This window comes from Haematobia irritans, chromosome 1, assembly GCF_050003625.1.
Source record: "Haematobia irritans isolate KBUSLIRL chromosome 1, ASM5000362v1, whole genome shotgun sequence".
In the NCBI taxonomy this organism is placed as follows: Eukaryota; Metazoa; Arthropoda; class Insecta; order Diptera; family Muscidae; genus Haematobia; species Haematobia irritans.
In genome coordinates, this window is record NC_134397.1 from 55724813 (window position 1) to 55743667 (window position 18855).

Sequence of the window (18855 nt, forward strand, 5' to 3'; positions counted from 1 at the left end):
AAATTTTTCTATAAAAATAAAATTTTCTATAGAAATAAAATTTTGCCGAAATTTTCTATGGAAATAAAATTTTGACAACTTTTTCTTTAGAAGAAAATTTTGGCGAAATTTTCTTTAGAAATAAAATGTTGACAAAATTTTCTATAGAAATAAAATTTTGACAAAATTTATTATAGAAATGAAATGTTGACAAAATTTTCTATAGAAATAAAATGTTGAAAAAATTTATTATAGGAATGAAATTTTGATAAATTTTTCTATAGAAATAAAATTTTGCAAAAATTTTCTATAGAAATAAAATTTAGACAAAATTTTCTACAGAAATAAAATGTTAACAAAATTTTCTATAGAAATAAAATTTTGACACAATTTTCTGTAGACATCACATTCTATAGAAATACAAAGTTCAAAATTTTCTATAGAAATAAAATTTTAACAAAATTTTCTATAGAAATAAAATTTTACGAAAATTTTATGGAAATACAATTTTTTATAGACATAACATTCTATAGAAATAAAATTCTCAATAGATATAAAATTTTCATAAAATTATTGTATAAAAAAAATTGATAAAATTTTGTATAGAAATACAATTTTGATAAAATTTTCTACAGAAATAAAATTTTGACTAAGTTTTCTATAGAAATAAAATTTTGGCAAAATTTTCTATAGAAATAAAATTTTGACAAAATTTTCGATAGAAATAAAATTTTGAAAAAATTTCCTATAGAAATAAAGTTTTGACAAAATTTTCTATAGAAATAAAATTTTGACATAAATTTTTATAAAAAAAATTGTGACTAAATTTTCAATAGAAATAAAATTTTCATAAAATTTTTCTATAGAAATAAAATATAGAAACAAAATTTTGACATAAATTTTTATAAAAAAAATTTTGACAAAATTTTCTATAGAAATAAAATTTTGACAAAATTTTCTATAGAAATAAAATTTTGACAAAATTTTCTATAGAAATAAAATTTTGACAAAATTTTCTATAGAAATAAAAATTTGACAAAATTTTCTATAGAAATAAAATTTTGACAAAATTTTCTATAGAAATAAAAATTTGACAAAATTTTCTATAGAAATAAAATTTTGACAAAATTTTCTTTAGAAATAAAATTTTGACAAAATTTTCTATAGAAAGAAAATTTTGACAAAATTTTCTATAGAAATAAAATTTTGACAAAATTTTCTATAGAAATAAAATTTTGACAAAATTTTCGATAGAAATAAAATTTTGACAAAATTTCCTATAGAAATAAAATTTTGACAAAATTTTCTATAGAAATAAAATTTTGACAAAATTTCTTATAGAAATAAAATTTTGACAAAATTTTCTATAGAAATAAAATTTTGACAAAATTTTCTATAGAAATAAAATTTTGACAAAATTTTCTATAGAAATAAAATTTTGACAAAATTTTCTATAGAAATAAAATTTTGACAAAATTTTCGATAGAAATAAAATTATGAAAAAAAAATCTATAGAAATAAAATTTTGACAAAATTTTCTATAGAAATAAAATTTTGACCAAATTTTTCATGGTATTAAAATTTTGAGAAAATTTGCAATAGAAATAAAATTTTGGCAAAATTTTCTATAGAAATAAAATTTTGGCAAAATTTCTTATAGAAATAAAATTTTGACAAAATTTTCTATAGAAATTAAATTTTGACAAAATTTTCTATAGAAATAAAATTTTAACAAAATTTTCAATACAAATAAAATTTTAACAAAATTTTCAATACAAATAAAATTTAAAAAAAAAAATCTATAGAACTAAAATTTTGACAAAATTTCTATAGAAATAAAATTTTGACAAAATTTTTTATGGTATTAAAATTTTGAGAAAATTTGCAATAGAAATAAAGTTTTGACAAAATTTTCTATAGAAATAAAATTTTGACATAAATTTTTATAAAAAAAATTGTGACAAAATTTTCAATAGAAATAAAATTTTCATACAATTTTTCTATAGAATTAAAATATAGAAACAAAATTTTGACATAAATTTTTATAAAAAAAAATTGAGACACAATTTTCAATAGAAATAACATTTTCATAAAATTTTTCTATAGAAATAAAATATAGAAACAAAATTTTCTATAGAAATAAAATGTTGAAAAAATTTTCTAAAAATAAATTTGACAAAATTTTCTATACAAAATTTACAAATACAAATTTTTCTTTACAAACGAAATTTTGACAAAATTTTCTATAACAAGTATATACAGTAGTAAGTTCGGCAGGGCCGAATCTTAAATACCCACCATCATGAATCAAATATAATAGTTTCCTTTGAAAATTTCAGGGGGGTTTGATGACCGATATTTTCCCAAGCAGATCAGTTCAACCAGTACGCTTCCCATAGATAAATGTAAAGATTTTACCTATGAAGACTAAATCAGATCCTGAATTTATAAGACCCATTTTTTGTTTGAGTTTTAGAGGAATCATAAACATCTCTTGTAAGTGTGCAATAAAATTATGAAATAACGCCTTGATTTGATCTAAAGTCTGTAGATTTTCATCCCAATTATTTATATGATTACGAGAAGTAAAATCTGGAAATTTTGCATTCAGTTTCAATAAGTGAAATCGGTCTCTATGGAGGCCTTACCAAATGGACCGATAAAACTAAATCATATACACTTTGTTATGGATCTAAAATGCCAGAATTTGTGGCAAATCGAATAAAAACTACAATTTCTAGAAACCCTAGGAGTTAAATCGGGAGTTCGGTATAATGGGGGCTATACCAAAACATGGAAGGATGCACACAGTATTCAGCACATATAATTGTAGTTCTGGAATGTAGACCCCAATTCGGAGGGCCGGTTTATAAGGGGGTTATATCAAAAACTGTACCGATACACGATATATTCGGTACACCTCTTTGTGGTTCTAGAATACCTCTAGATTTCCAATTTCAGGCGAATTGGATAAAAACTAATTAAAATCGGGAGATCGGTCTATATGGGGGCTATATCAATACATGGACCGGTACTCACCATTTCCGGCTCATCTCTTTATTTTCCTAGAATACTTCTAAATTTCCAATTTCAGGCAAATTGGGTAAAAACTACGGATTCTAGAAGCCCAAGAAGTAAAATCTGGAGATCGGTCTATATGGGAGCTATACCAAAACATGAACCGATACCCCCTTTTTCGACACACCAATTTGTGGTCTTAAAATACCTCTAGATTTTCAACTTGAAGCAAATCGGATAGAAAATACAGTTTCTAGACAAAATTTCAGGACGATAGCGCCATTATTGATAGCGATAGCGCGTGATTACAACAGACAGACAGACGGACATGCTTATATCGTCTTAGAATTTCTCCATGATCAGGAATATATATATACTTTATATAGTCGGAAATCGATATTTCGATGTGTTACAAATGGAATGACAAATAATATTTTGATAACATTTTCTATAGAAAAAAATTTTGACATAATTTTCATAAAATTATTCTATAGAAATAAAATTTTGACAAAATTTTCTATAGAAATAAAATTGTGACACAATTTTCTATAGAAATAAAAATTTTCACAAAATATTCTATAGAAATAAAATTTTGACAAAAAAAATCTATAAAAATGAAATTTTCTCAAAATTTTCTATGGAAATAAAATGTTAACAAAATTTTCTATGGAAATACAATTTTGACAAAAGAAATAAAATTGACAAACTGTTCTAAACAAATAAAATTTTCTACAGAAATAAAATTTTGTCAAAATTATCTATAGAAATAAAATCTTGACAAAATCTTTAACAGAAATAAGATTTCTATACAAATTAAATTTTGCTAAATAATTTTTTTTAATCTATTTTTTTTTTCAATAAGTCCTATTTTCATACAGTTCTGTTAGAGCAACTTTTAAATGTCTATTAGAAACTTATTTAACTGTCAAACAATATCCAAAGTATATTCAATTTACTTTTTGATAACTGACAGTTAAAGGAAACCAAACTTCTATCTCAAAAAAAATCACTACAATCTAGGCAATTAAATTTGATTTTTTGTTTTGAAATAAAACCATCAATTTTAATTGCCTTTCACTGTCTGACTATCGTTTTTTAGAGTTTGCTGTCGGCTAAAAATATTAGCCTTGTCCAAATGGATCGATGCCATTTTCCTGTCAATTTTTGTTTCTTTAAAACTTTAACTACATGTTAATGAAATATAGATTGACATAATATTGATATGTGTTGGTGGAATTTTATTTTCTCATATCAATACCAATTGCTTTACAAATATTCTAAGCAATTTTATTGAAATTATTCAATAATTAAAGGCCTGCTTTATGAGAGGATTATACGATTCAAGCACCGTTATTTGTTGTCCTTCAGCCATACTAACGTATTGGCTTGGAAATTTAAATTCCTTTGCTCTTGCATGAAGTTAGTCTAGAGAAATAAAATTTTCGTCAAATTAAAAAGTATTTTTTGGTACATATTATGGGCGCATGGGAGGGTTTTTCGTGATATCAAATGAAAGGTAATTTTCTGCAGATATGGCGAATAGCTTTATTTTTTCGAAATGAATGAAGTATTAATGGAGAAAAATAGCATTTTTTTTGTCTAAAAATATTGACGTTGCTGCGTTTGTTGTGTTAGTTTGAGAGTAGCTGGGTTTGGTTTGTTGTGGTGTGTGTACGTAGTGTGTTGTGTTTGGCTTTTGTATATCAGCATTGAGAAACAAATTTTGAGCGTAATAAAGAGATCATTGATATGAAAAAGAGAGTGAGTTAATACAATGAAAATTTGTTGCATTTATTTAGCTGTTTGCTATTTGGGAATTAAGACCAGGGTTAGCATTTTGTTCGATCGGACCAAAATTGGTCCGAAAAATTTTTAAAAATTTTAAATTTGGTCCGATGGTCGAACCAAATGGAATTTGCTTGATTTTGGTCCATTTTCGTCAAATCGGTAATTTTCCACAATTTTTAAAATTTTGACAAAATTTTCTGTAGAAATAAAATTTTGACAAAATTTTCTGTAGAAATAAAATTTTGACAAAAATTTCTATAGAAATAAAATTTTAACAAAATTTTCTATAGAAATACAATTTTGACAAAATTTTCTATGGAAATAAAATTTTGACAAAGTTTCCTATAGAATAAAATATGGACAAAATTTTCTATGGAAATAAAATTTTGACAAAATTTTCTATAGAAATAAAATTTTGAAAAAAATATGACAAAATTTTCTATAGAAATACAATTTTGACAATATTTTCTATAGAAATAAAATGTTGAAAAAATTTTGTATAGGAATAAAATTTAGACAACATTTTCTATAGAATTAAAATTTTGACGAAATTTTCTATAGAAATAAAATTTTGACAAAATTTTTTATAGAAATAAAATTTTGACGAAATTTTCTATGGAAATAAAATTTAGACAAAATTTTCTATAGAAATAAAGTTTTGACAAAATTTTCTAGAGAAATAAAATTTTGACAAAATTTTCTATAAAAAGTTTGACAAAATGTTCTATAGAAATAAAATTTTGAAAAAAATATGACAACATTTTCTATAGAAATACAATTCTGACAATATTTTCGATAGAAATAAAATTTTAACAAAATTTTCTATAGAAATAAAATTTTGACAAAATTTTTTATAAAAATAAAATTTTAACAAAATTTTCTATAGAAATAAAATGTTGACAAAATTTTCTATAGAAATAAAATTTTGACAAAATTTTCTATAGAAATAAAGTTTTGACAAAATTTTCTATAGTAATGAAATAAGCTAATAAAAGGTCTATAGAAATAAAATAAGCTAATGAAATGTGAATAAGATAATAAAAGGTTTTGCTGTCATTATCCAAAATATGTTATATTTATATATTAAATATATTAAATAAATATGTAAATTTCCTAAATTTCAGGTTCGATCAAAAATAATAATTTTGTTTCAAAACTAAGACATATGGAAATTTCACTATAAAACATACAAACATACATATACATGCACTGAAAAAAAGCATGCCCCTTTCCAAAGATTTTGTTTTTATATTTATGATTTTTGTATTGATTCCGAGCCAAAGAAGCGGGGGATAGGAGTAAGAATACATTTAAGGCACAATTATCTTGCACATTGTAATGAATTAAGTATGAACATAAATCTTAAATTTCCCCATAAATTTAAAAATCTCTTCGTATGTATATAGGTCGAGTTTGAGGAAACAACAGTTGCCTTTAAATTTTATCCATTACAAAAACATGGTTTAAAATTTTCCAATTAATTTTGCAAAAGACAAGCAAAAACATGCATTCGCGTATTAAAACTTTCAGTTTTAATCAACATGAATACTTTTTACTGCCTACTCGCCTACTAAAGGCACTTTGCTGTACGTTGAAATAATAGCATTGTCCAACTTAACCAATGTCAATCCGATGTCAATCTTTGTTTCTTTAACACGCATTTATAACACACGTTTTTTTTTTCTCAAACCACCAAAGTGATGTTGCACTGCATCCATTTCGTGATATTGGCGAGTTTATATTTCTCCCACCACCCACCCACCCATTTTAAATCTGTATTTCCTGGCACATCAATGCGAAGAGTCCACAAGATTTCTGTCGCTTTTTTTTAATGAATGAGCTGTGATGACAATTTCAAAATGTTGATGTTACATGAAGAGAGAGAAAGAGAGGGAGAGAGAGATACATATATCTGAAGCATGCCTACCATACTAAAATCCGCTATATTTTACACTGTTGCACTATGACTCACTGACTAGCTGGAGATAGCATACAACAACAACAACAAGAAATCCTTTAGCTTTTGCTTTTCTTGTAGTCCATGTCAGAGGCAAGCTGTTCCATAGCTTTGCATTTTATGCAGGAATCACCGTGTTCGAGTGAAAAATGAAAATTAATGCAAAGTGTTGCTGAAGCACTAACGATTCCTGTTTTTTTTCCTCTAGATTTTTTTTTCCATATTTGAATGTAGCTTACGGAATTTCTTTAAATTTTTTTTTGCACTTTGCACTTTTATGGCCCCCTTTTTTCTAGCTTGCTATAGAAAAGATGAGCATACGAAAAAATTCTGTATTGTGAGTAGATGGGTGGATGATGTTTATGGAATTACAACACGGAGTGGACATTGTGCGAGGCAACACATTTTTGTCATGGCTCTTAGATTTTGACAACTCAACTTTCAAAAAAAAAAAACATGAAGAGAAAAAAATGCAATCTTGCGTAGCTAAAAATTGTCCTATAGAAAGAGATATTGCCTACACAAATCTTGTGAAGTGCATGTGCATCGAGTCAACATCAAAAAGGGGGATGGTTTAATCAGAATTTGTGTCTATACACTTAACTAGAACTATATGAAACAGCTGTGAGTTATTACAGCTGGATTAATTCTCTCATCTTATAATCTATTTTCTGTTCTCAACACCTCATATCGCATATTCTTAATATGTGTAGTAAGCTCGACCGAAGAATCGATAATCGGCATTCGTCGTCAAAAGGCCGATAAACTATATCGAGTTGACGCAATACCGAATTTGTCCCAGCCAAAACATCCAGTACAAATAAAATAAATACTCAAAGTCCTCCATATGGGAAAAACATGACTGCGTTAGAAAATTGAGAAGAGTAAAAAACAGTATTAGAGAATTAAATGGATTCATATATTACTCACCTACTATTCTATATAAAGGTAACGCATTTGAATATTGGTAACGCATTTCAACATTTAAGAGCAGTGGCAATAAAATATTTAAGGTCTCCATCGACAAGCTGGACCAGCGAACAATTGCTTAGTGCAACGGGACGTCTTTCTTCGAAACAAAGATCATCCAGTTCGCATAGAAAATATGTACAATTTTTTTATTATTATATTATACCAAACTGCTGAATTTTTTATACTAAAACGTCTGTAAGTTCTGGAAAAAATATAAGACTTTTTGCTTTGTATGCTAATCTTGAAGTACATCATTTCAAACATTTTTAATTACAAATTTAAGAAAAACATTCGCCTTCGGCTACGATCGATTATTGCTATTTTTCATCCAAAAAACCTCACTTCTTCGAGCTCTGCTATGTGTTACTACATTTGGTAGCATTTTTTTGCATCTATTCTCTCTTCATTTCTCTCTTTAATCTTCGAAAACTCACATCATATTTTTTATCTCAATCTCTCGTCGTTCTTGTTTGTTATCCTATACCACTATAAATAAGAGTATAATAAGTTCGATCTGCATGGAAATGTGCCTATCAAAAATGTACGATCAGCATGGAAATGAGCCCATTGTCAACTAATGCGAAAATTGGCTTGTATTTTTTGGAAACAATTTTTTTTATTTAGTTTATTTTATTTTGTTATTGTGTTTATAATAATTAGTAATTCTTATAATTACAGTAGTGGCATTTTGATAACCAATAATAAAATACTTAGATAACTTAAATAAACAATGTTTTTTTATTTCTCTTATTTCTATGTTTTTTTATTTCTATAGACAATTTTGTCAAAATTTTATTTCTATAGAAAATGTTGTGAAAATGTTATTTCTATAGAAAATTTTTTCAAAAATGTATCTCTATAGAAAACTTTGTCAAAATTTTATTTCTATAGAAAACATTCTCAAAATTTTATTTCTACAGAAAATGTTGTGAACATTTTATTTCTATTGAAAATTTAGTCAAATATGTATTTCTATAGAAAACTTTGTCAAAATTTTATTTCTATAGAAAACTTTCTCAAAATTTTATTTCTATAGAAAATTTTGTCAACATTTTATTTCTATAGAAAATTTTATCAATATTTTATTTCCATAGAAAATTTTGTGAAAATTTTATTTCTATAGCAAATTTTGTCAAAATTTTATTTCTATAGTATATATTGTCAAACTTTTATTTCTATAGAAAATTTTGTCAAAATTTTATTTCTATATAAAATTTTATCAAAATTTTATTTCTAGTTTTTTAGTTTACCTTTGGAATTTTATAATTATTGGGATTTTTCGTTTGGCTCGAGGTCATGATAAATGAAAAATGCCGTTGTAATTGTTTTTCATTGTTTTATTATTGAAATATTGCTATTTCGGATATTTCGATACACCTTCGGTGATCATCTTCAGCGAGATATTATATTTTACAAAGTAATAGACTTTCTCCTTGCAAAGCTCATATCTAACTGAAATTTATTTCTATAGAAATTTTGTCAAAATTTTATTTCTATAGAAAATTTTGTCAATTTTTTTTTTCTATAGAAAATTTTGTAAAAATTTTATTTCTATAGAAAATTTTCTCAAAATTAGTTTCTATAGAAAATTTTGTCAAACTTTTAGTTTTGTCAACATTTTATTTCTATAGAAATTTTGTCAAAATTTTATTTCTATAGAAAATTTTGTCAAAATTTTATTTCTATAGAAAATTTTGTCAAAACTCCGTTGCTATAGAAAATTTGATTTCTATAGAAATTTTGTCAAAAATTTATTTCTATAGAAAATTTTGTCAAACTTTAACTTCTAAAGAAAATGTTGTGAAAATTTTATTTCTATAGAAAATTTTGTTAAACTTTTATTTCTATAGAAAATTTTGTCAAAATTTTGTTTCTATAGAAAATTTTGTCAAAATTTTATTTCTATAGAAAATTTTATCAAAATTTTATTTTTATAGAAAATTTTGTTAAAACTTTATTTCTATAGAAAATTTTGTCAAAATTTTATTTCTATAGAAAATTTTGTCAAATTTTTTTTCTATAGAAAATTTTGTAAAAATTTTATTTCTATAGAAAATTTTGTCAAAATTTTATTTCTATAGAAAACTTTGTCAAAAAAAAAATTTTTCTATAGAAAATTATGTCAAAATTTAACTTCTAAAGAAAATTTTGTCAAAATGTTATTTCTATAGAAAATTTTGTCAAAATTTTACTTCTATAGAAAATTTTGTCAAAATTTTATTTCTACAGAAAATTTTCTCAAAATTTTATTTCTATAGAAAACTTTGTCAGAATTTTATTTCTATAGAAAATTTTCTCAAAATTTGTTTCTATAGAAAATTTTGTCAAACTTTTAGTTTTGTCAAAATTTTAATTCTATAGAAAAATTTGTCAAAATTTTATTTCTATAGAAAATTTGGTTCATTTTTTATTTCTATAGAAAATTTTGTCAAAATTCCGTTGCTATAGAAAATTTGATTTCTATAGAAATTTTGTCAAAAATTTATTTCTATAGAAAATTTTGTCAAACTTTAACTTCTAAAGAAAATTTTCTGAAAATTTTATTTCTATAGAAAATTTTGTCAAAATTTTATTTCTATAGAAAATTTTGTCAAAATTTTATTTCTAAAGAAAATTTTGTCAAAATTTTATTTCTATAGAAAATTTTATCAAAATTTTATTGTTATAGAAAACTTTATTTCTATAGAAAATTTTGTCAAAATTTTATTTCTATAGAAAATTTTGTCAAAAATTTTTTCTATATAAAATTATGTCAAAATTTAACTTCTAAAGAAAATTTTGTCAAAATTTTATTTCTATAGAAAATGTTATCAAAATTTTACTTCTATAGAAAATTTTCTCAAAATTTTATTTCTATAGAAAATTTTACTTCTATAGAAATTTTGTCAAAATTTTATTTCTATAGAAAATTTTACTTCTATAGAAATGTTGTCAAAATTTTATTTCTACAGAAAATTTTGTCAAAATGTGTCAAAAATTTTTTTCTATAGCAATTTTTGTCAAAATTTAACTTCTAACGAAAATTTTGTCAAAATTTTATTTCTATAGAAAATTTTGTCAAAATTTTATTTCTATAGAAAATTTTGTCAAAAATTTTATTTCTATAGAAAATTTTGTCAAAATTTTATTTCTATTGAAAATTTTACTTCTATAGAAATTTTGTCAAAATTTTATTTCTATAGAAAATTTTACTTCTATAGAAATGTTGTCAAAATTTTATTTCTACAGAAAATTTTGTCAAAATGTGTCAAAAATTTTTTTCTATAGCAATTTTTGTCAAAATTTAACTTCTAACGAAAATTTTGTCAAAATTTTATTTCTATAGAAAATTTTGTCAAAATTTTGTTTCTATAGACAATTTTGTCAAAATTTTATTTCTCAAGAAAATGTTGTCAAAATTTTATTTCTACAGACAATTTTGTGGCAACCGTGATTACGTAACTCTTTGCCAAAATAATTCTTCTATTTTTATATTTTTTAAAAGGAGCGCTAAGACAAACAAAAGTAATCTCTCTTGATGTTCCATATCATTGATTTTTCAGTACGATTTTCATAATTTCCCATTTTTTTCTACCCTACTCCCCTCCATGGAATTAGTATTTTTCGCTGTAATTTTTTTTTTTATACGTCACCCATCTTCAGTTAAGCCATCACTGATGGTGAATAACAAATCGTGGACATTCTGTGAAATGATGTAAATCACACTCACTTTAACAAAGTCGTTGCAACAAAATGTGTCTCTTTTTATTATTCCCGAATACCGAGTACAACGACCGTCATCTGTTTGACCTCATGGAGGAGATAGGATTTCATTTTGTTTCGTTTTTTGTTTCTTGGGAAATCTTTACCTTCATTTTCTAGAGCATATGCCCTCCAGTGTAGTACATAGGAAGTAGTGCGCTGTTGTTGTAACAGTAGCCGAAGGAGCTAAGAGGAGGATAAAAAGGATTTCCCATGAATAAAATGCGCTTTAAATGTAAATGAATTTAATTTTGTTGGTGTTTTTTTTATGGAGAATAGTGAATATTAAGTTTTCTTTCCTTTTGTTGTTTTTGTTTGTACTTTATCTTGGCGGATTTTATTGGCTTTTTCTTGTGTTGCATTTCTCTGAGCAACTTTTAATGTTTGTTTTCATGTTCACTTACCTGTAGCATTGTTGTTGTTATTGTAACTTTCGTTAGTGGTGAAGATGGTGGTGATAGTGTAGGAGGAGGAGGCTTGCCATCACCCATTTGTTGTTTAAGCGCCTTAACGCTCATCCTTGACTTTTTGCTAGTTGCCCAAAGGCTTCTCTCTTTTTGATATCTCTCAATCCCTCTCTCACTCTCTCTCTCTCTGTGTTTCTCGTTTTTTTATATTTTTCATCTCCCAAGTAGTGGGTTGAGTAGAGTTTTTTGTATTTTCTGATCCCGCCATTTTCTGTTTTTTACTTGAATTTCACCCAGAAACACATTAATGTCCTTATGTTCACCACTTTGACATCAGTCAATTTCGGAAAACAGCAAATAAATGGAATTTTATCAATGTCCATAAGATTGAAAAAGAAACTACTTTTTAACTTACATAAAGGTATTGTAGTTGTTTTTTTTTATAGCCAATAACGCAAAGAGGAGTCCACAATACAAGAAAACATTTTCGGTCAACTCTCTTGTGTATGTTGTTATTGTTGTTGTAGTTGTTACTCTTGATTGCTTCTCTGAGATGCAATAAAAAGATTGTTCCTTTTTTAACAAAAATTCTTTTTATATTCTTTTATTTTCAGATCAGCAGTGTTTACGGGGCCAATTTGTATTGACATCGATACTAGGTAAGGTAGATGATAATATTTTTTTTTTAACTTTTAAGAAACTTTAAGGGGTAAAAATTTAACCTATTTAAATTGCAATGTATTTTTTACACGGCTTTTTAAGAATATCCATCAAGTTTGTTGTATGTTTCTTTCCATTGAAAACTAAACTAAGATTTGTTATTGTTCTCCTTTAAATTTTGTTTTTATTAAATAATACTACTGAATTTTTTTATACTAAAGATGTCTGTAAGTTCTAAAAAAAATATAATAGGACTTGTTGTTTTGTATGCCTTTGTTTAATAAAATATGCTAATCTTGAAGAACCACATTTCAGACATTTTTAATTACAAATTTAAGAAAAACATTCCTCTTCGAATTCGGTCGATTATTCCTGTTTTTCGGCAAAAAAAAAACCGCCATCAGTCGAGCTCTTCTGTGTGCTATTACATTTGGTAGCATTCGTTTGCATCTATTCTCTCTTCATATCTCTCTTTAATCTTCGCTATCTCACATATCTCTTATTTTTAATCTCAATCTCTCGTCGCTCTTTTTTATCTTATACCACTATAAATAAGAGTATAATAAGTTCGATCAGCATGGAAATATGCCTATCAAAAATATCATACACAGAAAAAAAAAATGTCCAATGTAAACTAATGCAAAAATTAACTTTTATTTATTGCAAACAATTTCTTAAATTCGTTTTATTTACCATCCCCACCTTAATATCAACATCAATTAATGACATTATTTAAAATACGATTTATTATAGAATCGCTTGATCACCCAAAAAATGAGTAAAATTCTCCATCATGGAACTTATCAAACAAATGACTATGGCCACATGTTGCCATTTAAAAATGGCAAGCAATTAACATCAGCTCAAGCTGATGCCAATGACTACCACCAAAGAAATCAATGGCAGAACTATATAAATGTACAGTAGTCCTAATTGGGAGAAAAAAAATCAAATAAATTTCTTTCAACAGAGGCGAGAGAGAAATACCTTTAATTAAATTTGATTTTCCATCTACCCAACAAAATGTTTTTTGTTCAAGTAACAGGATAATGGAAAAATAATAACTTTGGCATTTTTCATTTATTCTTAATTTTTAATTATTTTTAAAATTTAATATATTCGTATACTTTTTATTTATACTAAAGTCCCACTGTGACCTACTACTTTTACGTTGTTGCATTAAAAATGTGGCATCAAGCCAATTGGCTCTCTGTCATTGTTAGTGTCGACTATCCCTTTCCCAAAAAAAAAAAAAAAAACACATGCACACATACATGAAAACTCATCATGAGCAGATCCAAAGTACTGCAATAAGAACTCAGAGGACTAAGTTAATATAACATATAAAGGACTGATGGGTAAAATATTCCTATTATTGTAACATTGGGTCATATCGAATTCAGTGGGACATTAGGACCATAAATAAATTAATACCGGGCCGGGCCGAATCTTAAATACCCACCACCATGAATCAAATATAATAGTTTCTTACTTGATAATATATAGAATTTCAGGGGGGTTTGATGGCAGATATTCTCCCAAGCAGATCGGTTCAACCAGTACGTTTCCCAAAGAGAAATTTGAAGATTTTACCTATGGTGACTTTTTTGGTTGAGTTCTTGGATAATCATAACCATCTCGTGTAAGTGTGCCAGATAACTGTTGGACCATTAAATAACGCAAAATAGAATAGAAAATCAAAAAAAAAAGTAAAATAAAATAATGAAAATAAAATTAACAATTTCAGCCCCACGGGGATTTCAAGCTGTGCCTCTAGACTTTTTCACTTCCATGGAAGTTCAATTGAGCAGGGTTTGTAAATTACAAATTGGGGAAACTACTTTTTCGAAAGATATTTTTTGCTGGGACATTAAAATTAAATCATTAAATTATAGCTAAAACTATAAAGTTGAAACTAGATAAATTAGATCTTGATAATTAATAGGGATCATATGAAAATTATAAAACATAGAGAATTAAATTATTTTTTCCATTTCCAAATTAGTGTTTCCAAATTAACATGATTTAAATAACACCAAAGTAAATTAAATACAAATAAAAAAAATAAACTAAATAAAATGTATTTAAATTAATCACATTTTTTTTATAAAACGAAGATAGTTTTATAAAAAAAAAATAAAAACAAATATAAACGGCCGTAAGTTCGTCCAGGCCGAATCTTATGTACCCTTCACCATGGATTGCGTAGAAACTTCTACGAAAGACTGTCATCCACAATGGTATTACTTGGGTTGTGGTATCTTAAATCGTTTTCTAAATTGTGTATTAGTCCATACGTGGTATATATTAGACAAAAAGGTATGTAAGTCTACAAATAATTACGAATCGATATGGACTTTTGCACGGTACGTAGGGAGCCAGAATTGAAATATGGGGGTCGCTTATATCGGAGCTATATACAATTATTGATATGGACCAATTTTTGTGTGATTAGGGATCGATTTATCTGAGGGCTATATATAACTATAGACCGATATGGACCTAGTTAGGCATGGTTGTTAACGGCCATATACTAGCACAATGTCAATCAATTGAATTTCAACTGACTCGGATGAAATTTGCTCCTCCAAGAGTCTCCAAAACCAAATCTCGGGATCAGTTTATATGGGGGCTATATATGATTATGGACTGATATGGAACACTTTTGGCATGGTTGTTAATTATCATATACTACCACCACGTACAAAATTTCAACCAGATCGGATGAATTTTGCTTCTCCAAAAGGCACCGGAGGTCAAATCTGGGGATCGGTTTATATGGGGGCTATATATAATTATGGACCGATTTCGACTAAGTTTTGCATGGTCATTAGAGACCATATACTTACACCATGTACTAAATTTCAGCCGGATCGCATGAAATTTGCTTCTCTTTTAAGGTCCGCAATTCAAATCTGGGGATCGGTTTATATGGGGGCTATATATAATTATTGACCGATGTGGACCAATTTTTGCATAGTTGTTGGATACCATATACTAACATCACGTACCAAATTTCAACGGAATCGGATGAATTTTGCTCTTCCAAGGTGCTCCGGAGGTCAAATCTGGGGATCGGTTTATATGGGGGGCTATATATAATAATGGACCGATTTCGACCAAGTTTTGCATGGTTGTTAGAGACCATATACCAACACCATGTACCAAATTTCAGCCGGATCGGATGAAATTGGCTTCTCTTAGAGGCTCCGCAAGTCAAATCGGGGGATCAGTTTATATGGGGGTAATATATATAATTATTGACCGATGTGGACCAATTTTTTCATAGTTGTTAGAGACCATATACTTACACCATGTACCATATTTCAACCGGATCGGATGAAATTTGCCTCTCTTAGAGGCTCCGCAAGCCAAATCGGGGGATCGGTTTATATGGGGGCTATATATAATTATTGACCGATGTGGACCAATTTTTGCATAGTTGTTAGAGACCATATGCCAACACCATGTACCAAATTTCAGCTGGATCGGATGAAATTTGTTTTTCTTATAGGGTCTGCAAGCCAAATTTGGGGGGTCCGTTTATATGGGGGCTATACGTAAAAGTGGACCGATATGGCCCATTTGCAATACCATCCGACCTACATCAATAACAACTACTTGTGCCAAGTTTCAAGTCAATAGCTTGTTTCGTTCGGAAGTTAGCGTGATTTCAACAGACGGACGGACGGACGGACATGCTTAGATCGACTCAGAATTTCACCACGATCCAGAATATATATACTTTATGGGGTCTTAGTGCAATATTTCGATGTGTTACAAACGGAATGACAAAGTTATATACCCCAATCAAAATTAATTATATTAATTTCCATTTGATTGGTTAATTTAGTTATTTTAATTTTATTTTTATTTAATTAACTTAAAATCAAACTAATATGAAAGGAAAGGTAAAATTACGACTAAAATTAAAAAAAAAACAATAATACTAATACTAAAATTAAAAAAAAAAAAAACTCTTATTAAACCTATTCAACTTTGCTTGCAAATGAAATTGAAAAATAATTAATGCGCCACCCTTATATACAACAAATTTAGTATAAATATTATAGTACTCCACATCTTGACTTGACTACGATTATTTAAACTGTATATAAATATGGATAAAATGAATGTTTGTATTGTGCCCCCCTCGCATATATGTATATGAGGTGATATAATATATATTTGTGTGTGTGCCTGCATGTATTCTTGTCATCATCTTCTGTATTGGATTGTTGCGGCACTCAAGCTAAATGGGATGCAATTCAAACCAAACGATAATAAATGAGCATTATTCACTAACTCACACACTTACACACGTACACAATTATTCATTTACTCAACTGTATACTCACCAAATATATAGTGAACTCAAATTTCACAGATACATGGGTAGGCCTATTTGCTCCCAGCAAACAGTGAAAGAGCGAATAAAAAGTATATTGAAATCGATAATTAATAGTGATAGATGTAATAATAATAATATGATTTAAACTTCTCCGAATTTAATTTTTTTTTTGTTGAAAAATTAAGCTTAAAATGTCATCTCTCCAAAACAATTAAGGGGATCGCTAGATTTTGTCCTTCGTTTATGGATTTTGGTATTGATATTGTTACGGCTTCTTTAAGATACGAACTTATTATTTTAGGCAGGAACAATCTTTCACAATATTAAGGGCAAATTTCTTTAAAATAAAAAAATTTTAATTAAAAAGAAATTTCATAAACTTTGCTTTAGGAATTGTTTTCTTCAAAATTAGGACACGAATCTTTGGAATTAGCGCCCTTCCGTTAAAGTGGTTTGTCTTTGTAGTAAAGCAAATTTCTCTTAAAGTAAATAAAACAAATTCGATTGAAAGATATCATCTATAAATTAACTGATATATTAAATCTTTAGATAAAAAATAAAAATGCTTCACAAATAGGCTAATACTTATTTGGAGGATTTTGCATGTTGGCTTTAAAGTTTTAGTTTAAGAAAACATTTTTTGCTTTGTAATATCTGTTATAACAGGGACTTTTACACTCACATTTATTCTTACATTACTATCTTTGTTGATATGTCGCAAACATGGAAAGAACATTTTTTATAATCCTAATTTTATATTTATAGAGAGATTTTATGCTAGATAGCTCAAATTTTTTATTTTTTTTAAGAAAAATTTGCCAAAATTTTATTTATATAGAAATTTTTGTCAAAATTTTATTTCTATAGAAAATTTTGTAAAAATTTTATTTCTATAAGAAATTTTGTCAAAATTATTAAAAATTTATTTCCATAGAAAATTTTGCACAATTTTATTTCTATACAAATTTTTATCGAAATTTTATTACAGTTTTATTTCTACAGAAAATTTTGTGAAATTTTTATTTCTTTGGAAAATTTTGTTTTCAAAAGTTTATTTCTATAGAAAAATTTGTCAAGATTTTACTCCTATATAAAATTTTGTCAAGATTTTACTTCTATATAAAATTCTATATAAAATTTTGTCCATTTTATAGAAAATATGTGGAAATTTTATTTCTTTAGAAAATTTTGTCAACATTTTATTTCAATAGAAAATTTTGACAAAATTTTATTTCGGTAAAAAATTTTGTCAAAATTTTATTTCTATTGAAAATTTTGTAAAAATTTTATTTCTATGAACAATTTTGTCAAAATTTTATTTCTATAGAAATTTTTGTCAAAATTTTAGTTCTATAGAAAATTTTGTCAAAATTTTATTTCTATGTTATACAAAATTTTGTCAACATTTTATTTCTAGAGAAAATTTTGTCAAAATTTAATTTCTATAGGAAATTTTATAAAAAAATATTTTTATAGAAAATTTTGCAAAATGTTTTTTATACAAATTTTTATCAAAATTCTTACAGTTTTATTTGTATAGAAATTTTCACAAAACTTTATTTCTATACAAAATTTTTGTCAACATTTTATTTCTATAGATGATTTTATCAAATTTTTATTTCTATTGAAAATTTTGTCAAGATTCTACTTCTATAAAAAATTTTGCCAAATTTTATTTGTATAGAAACTTTTGTCAAAATTTTATTTCTATAGAAAATTTTTCCAAAATTTTATTTCGATAGTAAATATTGTCAAAACTTTATATCTAACGAAAATTTTGTCAAAATTTTATATCTATAGAAAATTTTGTCAAAATTTTATTTCTATTGAAAGTTTTATCAAAATTTTTTTACTATAGAAAATTTGTCAAAGTTTTATTTCTATAGAAAATTTTGTTAAAAATTTATTTCTATGGAGAATTTTATCAAAATGTCATTTCCATAGGAAATTTTATCTAAATTTTATTTCTATAGAAAATTTTG

At 26.0% G+C, this 18855-nt stretch overlaps 1 protein-coding gene across 1 annotated transcript in view; it reads left to right on the plus strand.

Annotated features, from left to right (window-relative positions):
* Positions 1-18855, plus strand: part of LOC142220948 (trophoblast glycoprotein) — a 425290-nt gene that overhangs the window by 326587 nt on the left and 79848 nt on the right. Inside the window, exon 4 of the mRNA XM_075290386.1 lies at positions 12477-12521. The gene's annotated coding sequence lies outside the window, so the exon portion shown is untranslated. The remainder of the gene's footprint in view (positions 1-12476; positions 12522-18855) is intronic.